The 6704-nt window shown below is 46.3% G+C and overlaps 1 protein-coding gene across 6 annotated transcripts in view; it reads left to right on the forward strand.

Annotated features, from left to right (window-relative positions):
* LOC123762079 (nuclear factor of activated T-cells 5) overlaps window positions 1-6704 on the forward strand; it is a 76508-nt gene that overhangs the window by 33377 nt on the left and 36427 nt on the right. The window contains exon 1 of one of the 6 annotated variants that reach the window (XM_045748361.2): window positions 2932-2953. The exons of the other annotated variants lie outside the window; for them this stretch is intronic. The gene's annotated coding sequence lies outside the window, so the exon portion shown is untranslated. Of the gene's footprint in view, window positions 1-2931; window positions 2954-6704 lie in introns of those variants that run through there. 6 annotated transcript variants of the gene reach the window in all.

Below are 6704 nucleotides of genomic sequence, written 5' to 3' on the forward strand. Positions count from 1 at the left end.
CTACCTATACGGTGAGAACGCTTTTTTGTTTTGTTTTGGTCCGGGGTTCCAACCCCGACCGTCTAAGTGGTTGGACACCATTCCTTTCCCCCGTCCCATCCCAAATCCTTATCCTGATCACTTCCCAGTGCTGTAAAGTCTAACGGCTTGGCGCTTTCCTCTGATAATAAAAAAAAACAAATGTGTGTGTGTGTACTCGCCTATTTGTGCTTGTGGGGGTTGAGCTGTGGCTCTTTGGTCCCGCCTCTCAACTGTCAATCAACTGGTGTACAGGTTCCTGAGCCTACTGGGCTCTTATCATATCTACACTTGAAATGTATGTATGTATGTATGTATGTATGTATGTATGTATGTATGTATGTATGTATGTATGTACGTACGTACTTACGTACGTATGATGTATGTCCGAGCTTACCCAACAAAGATAAGCACTGCATAATAGTAAAGGTCTTGCTAAATGAAAGATTGGGTACGTTAGGGAGGAGGAGGGGTACATCAGAGAGGAGGAAGAGTACATCAGAGAGGAGGAGGGGTACATCAGAGAGGAGGGGTACATCAGAGAGGAGGAGGGGTACATCAGAGAGGAGGGGTACATCAGAGAGGAGGAGGGGTACATCAGAGAGGAGGAGGGGTACATCAGAGAGGAGGAGGGGTACATCAGAGAGGAGGGGGGTACATCAGAGAGGAGGAGGGGTACATCAGAGAGGAGGAGGGGTACATCAGAGAGGAGGAGGGGTACATCAGAGAGGAGGAGGGTACATCAGAAAGGGGGGAAGGGTACATCAGAGTGGTGGTGAAGGAAGGTGGGGTGTGGTGGGACGAGGGGGTGCCGCCTTATGTAACGGAGGGGTTCACTGTTGCAACATGGACCAGTATTCTTGCAAGTCATCTCCATGCCGTCTGGGATTTCGTGTTTATCTCCCTATTTAAATGTGCTATATTTTCCTGTTTCCCCGAAATAAACTGTGTTTGTTGCCTCATGATTTTAGAGTTAAATTACTAAACACACCAAATGCCTCAATCTTCTGCTTCTGTCATAATCATAATTTGTGATTCCTCCCCTTCTCCCTTCCCTTCGTTCCTTCGTTCCTTCTTTCCTTCCTCCTCCCCATTCTTGTAATGTTCATACCTACACGGTGAGAACTCCCCCATCCCCCCCGCCCCCTAATCTTCTTAGGTGTGGGGAAGGTGTGGGGATGATTACAACACTTATTGTTCAGCTTTGCCATGTTTTTGTTGATTTCGCTTCAAGGTCATACCAGTAGAATAGAAGAGAGACAGAAAACGGTGTGTGAGTGAACCCTGGGCGGATTGGAGTTATTTATACCACCATTCTCACTCAACCCGTCCTCTTAAAAAGAACGTCACTTTTGGCTCGTATGCGCGCTATGGCTAAATTTGGACGTAATTTGAAATGAAATCGACTCACAAAAGTGACGTTCTGTTCCGTTTTCTATTTGAGTCGTCCGGCGTACGCGCAGAGGTTATAAGAGGACACTTTAAATTCACGTTTTTCATAACGTTTTGAAACTTTATGAGAATTTCCTGCCCACCTAACCTATCAGAGGACCCTCAACTTACTGTTGTTGAAAAAAAAATCCCAAATTTATTTTCAATTTTTTTTTCATTTTTAAATTACGTCCAAATTCGGCCATACGGGCAAACGGCCAAAAGTGACGTTCTTTTTAAGAGGACAGGTTGTCTCACTACCGGTGTGTGTTGAGAGGTTCGCCCCGGTACTCTAATAGTTTACCAATGATCAAGGTTCCAGGTATATTGGTCATCAGGGCGCAGAGGCGATTGGGGGGGGGGGGGAGTAGAGGCTAGATCACGGGAGGAATAGAGACAGTGGGATGGGTATAGATACAGGGACAAGGGAGTGTAGATACAGGGATCAAGGGAGTGTAGATACAGGGATCAAGGAGGAAGAGTGTAGATGTAGGGACCAAGGGAGAGCATAATGCAGAGACTATAGGGTGTAGATCCAGGGACCTAGGGGGGGGGGGTGTAAATACAGGGACCGAGGAGGAGTGCAGATACAATATCAAAGGGGAGTGTAGATACAATATCAAAGGGGAGTGTAGATACAGGGACCAAGAGGGTATAGATACAGGGACCAAGAGGGTATAGATACAGGGACCAAGAGGGTATAGATACAGGGACCAGGAGGGTATAGATATAGGGACCAAGGGGGGTATAGATATAGGGACCAAGGGGGTATAGATACAGGGACCAAGAGGGTATAGATACAGGGACCAAGGGGGTATAAATACAGGGACCAGGGGACGCTGGTGTAGATACAGGGGAGAGGGTGTGTAAGATCTAACGTCTCGCCTTGCCAACATGAACTGAGAGACTTGACTCCTGTGAAACAAAACAACAAATTGGATCGACATATATAGGAAAAGTGTAAAATAGACCCGGGTAAGGTTATTTAGAGTTATAAACAAAGTCAACCTTCCACCAAATATAATAAATATTTCCGTAACAGATGTTGAAGTCTTCCACGGAGAATTAAACGTCGTAATAGATATGGACTTTCGGTCCATTGTCAACAAAAACCGTGCCCAGGCATCACCAGAATAGCCTAGTGACCGGCGATAGATATAAGCCCCGTGAGCTGGTAGGCTTGACCACTTACATCATTTTCCAGTCGACACAATCTCTTATCACGTGACTGCGACGTTACTATCTTGTCCATTATATCTGTGAACATGGGTGTGTACTACAGGTCGATACTTATCGTGTGCGGGCGCCGGCAGTACTGGCTGGCGTCTGTCTTCATGTGGAGAGTCTTCCCGGCATGCACTCGGCCAGTGGCTCCAGCAGGGGTCACATGTGCCGTACTCCCTCCACACACAAGGAATAATTTCCAGAGGTTAAGACCTACTGATGAGAAGCCAAGCCTAAATGTAGGCCGAGTGTCACCATATGTTGCTCTCTCGTCGACAAGGTAGTTAATTAATTCTACATATTGTATTACATTGTTACTTGCTTTACAATGGCTTTATTCTTTATATTATTGGAATTAAATCAAATATTAACACTTAAGGTGTTGTAGCTTTCTTTATTGGTGTAGGTGCTCAGTGACCCCTCCCCCCTCTTTCAGTGGTGTAGATACCCAGTGATCCCGCTTCAATAGCGTAGGTGTCCACAGTGACCCTCTCCAGTAGCGTAGGTGTCCACAGTGACCCTCTCCAGTAGCGTAGGTGTCCTCAGTGATCCTCTCCAGTAGCGTAGGTGTTCACAGTGACCCTCTCCAGTAGCGTAGGTGTCCACAGCATGGACCACGATGTGCTAAAAGTTACACAACTTATAAAAAGAGTGCTCCAAATTCCTAATGAGTTCCGGCTGACTCTGGGTTGTGTAATATTTACGGCCTATCCTCCTGCTTAGTACTTATAATAACTATGTGGACAATGTACGTATATTAACGTAATGAATAATTAGAAAGTAGAATTTGGTACTATTGAATTTGGACAAACTAGAAAAGGTTTAATCGAATTTACTGTGGGGTCCAGGCTTCGAGACTCATACAGCCAAGGTGAATGGAATGGAAAAGGTTTTGTTTTTATGTTGCTAAGAAAACTAACCTAACTTAACCATCCTAGGCCTGATACATGCTAGCTAAGGCCTAATATAGTACTTGTAAAATACAAGGCCTAGGAATATTAAAGTTTGGTTTTAGCTTTTTTTCAAGACTATAAAGTGAATAGTATCAAATTCTTCTGTCTAATTACGTCAATATGTGTACTGTACTTTAACCTACGACTGGTTCCATCTCTCCGTCAATTCTCCGAGGGGAATTGACAAGGTAAACAAGGACAGCCACTTTAAAAGTGAGAAAGTAGGACGAAAGGACATAAGTGGAAGCTGGAAATACAAATGAGTTAGGAAATACTCGTACCCAGTACGGGCGGTCAACAAATGGAATGCACCGAGGGAAGAAGTTGTGGAAGGCACCTCCATCCATAACCCTAATGCCAGATTAGACAAAGAATTCCAACTGTTACGATAGTTTAAACGCAACAGGTACAACAAGACTGATAGGCGGGACGTACAGAGCCAGACCTCTGTTTACCTTTGTAATTGATAGGTAGTCGCAGGCTGCTCCAAGCAACAGCCTGTTGGAGCAAGTTATCACAAGTCGAGGCCAGGCTCGGGGAGTAGAACAACTCTTGAAACACTCACCAGGTATGCTCTAGGTATACTGATGGGTAAGCACAACAACTATGAACAATATCTCGAATCTCAGTTTCAAAATGCATTTCATAACTTTGTTCAATGTCTGGATGCTTCTTTAAAACTCATTTGTGCCTCACGAGCAGTGGTACAGTTGTGCCCTTCCAGGAGCATGGGGAAAAAGTGGTTCCATATTGTAAACAAGTTTTTGTTGTTCGCGTAGAGAAACTAAAGGAAATTGTCAGATTGGCAGGCCTTGTTGGCGCAGTGGGCTTTTCAGGCCTTGTTGGTTCCACGGACTTCAGACTTTGTTGGCGCCGCGGGCTTCAGTCTTCAGGTTAGTGTAGCGGCAAGTAGCGAGTACTGTGCTTTGTGTAGCTATGAGTGTACCGTGATTAGTGTAGCGGTGAGTAGTGAGTACTGTGGTTAGTGTACCAGTGAGTGTACCGTGGCTAGTGGAGTAGTGTCTAGACGGTGTACCGGTACTTGAAAGAACCTGACTCACCTCAGGGGAAAAGAAGGGCTACTACTACCTTTTAACTGCCTAAGACGCTCCGCCACCGCCTATACCCCCATCCCCCACAAACCCCACCACCACCCTACTCTCACCTCTCTCTCCGACGTCCCCTCCCCCACCACCACCATACTCACTTCCCCCCACCACTATCACCTTGCTTGACCTGTTGCCATTCCCCAGACTCCCACCCTCCCTCCCCTCCGTGATAGACCCCCCTCCCCACCTCCAGCTTTCTATACGAGCCACCTAGCATCCTTCTCACGGCTCGCTTGTAGTTGTCAATTTTTTTTTTACTAATTCTGCAAGGACGGCGTTACACTACAAACATAAACACTCGTGTTAAAATCATCAATGGTGTGACTTCTACCACCGCCACCATCCCCAGTGCTCGTCCTCCAACACCACCGCCTCGTAAGATGTGGTGGCTGGGTAAACCAGAAGGACTTGCTAGGTAAACATTGGTGGTAAGGTAAACAGGGATGGTGGTGGCCGGATTAACGTGAGGGGGCCCGATGCGACCGGGCCACGGGGACGCTGGGCCCCGAAATCGTCGCAAGGTAAGGAGGGGGGTCGTAGGCATGTAAAAAGGGTCATGGCGGTGGTGGTGGAGTTTGTGGTCAGAGACCATGTGGTGGTGAGGTCGCGTGGAGGAGGGCGGTGCTTGCCCAACACTGATGCCCCGCCTAACATTTTTATACTACAGTATTTATTTATTTCTTGACCTTTAAATTCTGGTCTTCTATCTTCACCACATTACACTTATAGGAGTTGAACTTTGACATCCATTTGTCTGCCTAGTCCAGGAGTGCTGTTACCCTACAGCACTCTCTAGTCCTTATAGGTTTGTTACATTCTTCATTAGTTTTACATCAGAAAACATCGACATGCATGAACTCACTCCCTTGGGAAGGTTATTTACATATTTTTTTTTTTACAATATAACGCTCTTTAGACCTAGCTGATATGTCTACTACCTCCGTATGTCATATCCTTTCAATTCTACAGGATGGACAACCCAGGGAGTCTTCCTATTGGGGAGTGTTCATTTAGAGGATTAATGGTGCTGCCCAGTAAACTAGCTCTCCAGGGCTAAATTAAGCCTTGGAACTCAAAGCTCTAAGACAGTCCATGGTAGGATTACGGGCTACTAATGCCCGTGCCACCTCTTGGGTGGCTTAATCTTCATCATGGTAGGAACCCTGCCCGCTGACACCACCATGCACCACTCTGCTACCTAAATTGTTCGTGGCGCCTGGTTCCCCGCTGTACATGGTAATATTTACTAAGCTGCCGCCGCCAAGACTGCAGCCTCGTCTCTGCTTCGGTACAACTCAGACGCTATAAACGTCTGGTGCTCAGTGATGGTAAAGATAGTGGAAAGAAATCGATTGTCAGCCATAGATAAAGAACAGACTAGAGAGGGTGGTAAGAAGGTAGTCGAGAGGAGACTGGTGGGTGGGATTGGGCGAGAGAGTAGAGGACACTAATTCCTCTGCTCTCCACTAACTCCATAAACAACGCCGCACGCAAGGGTAAGAATCAATTTCTCTCGCTCTCTTCATCCCTCTCGCCCTCCTTGTCCATTCCTCCTTTCCTCCCCTTCCCCTAGATTCTTTTATTAACATTACATCCTCTCGTCCTCCCTTGATCCCCATTTTTTTTCTACTTCCTCCACCCCCCCTCTTATTTCTCCTCCTTTCTTTCTCTTTCCTCTCGTCGATCTCTCCGCCTCCCTCCCTCTCTCGATCTCGCTGCCTCCCTCCCTCTCCTCTCTTTCCTCCCTTCCCACAATCTTTCCGCCTTCCACTTCCTTCATGTTTCCTCATATCCTCCTGGATCCCTTCCTATTTCTCCTTCAATAGCCTCGTCTTAAATATTATGATGGCAAAAGTAGGTAAAAGGTATCTAGCTACGGTAAAGAAATGCATTTAGTGTGCTATTAAATCTATTGGAAGAGCTCTGTGTCGTATTTGTTATAAGTTGTGGATGAAGATAGCTTCAATGA

This window comes from Procambarus clarkii, chromosome 34 (assembly GCF_040958095.1).
Source record: "Procambarus clarkii isolate CNS0578487 chromosome 34, FALCON_Pclarkii_2.0, whole genome shotgun sequence".
NCBI lineage: Eukaryota > Metazoa > Arthropoda > Malacostraca > Decapoda > Cambaridae > Procambarus > Procambarus clarkii.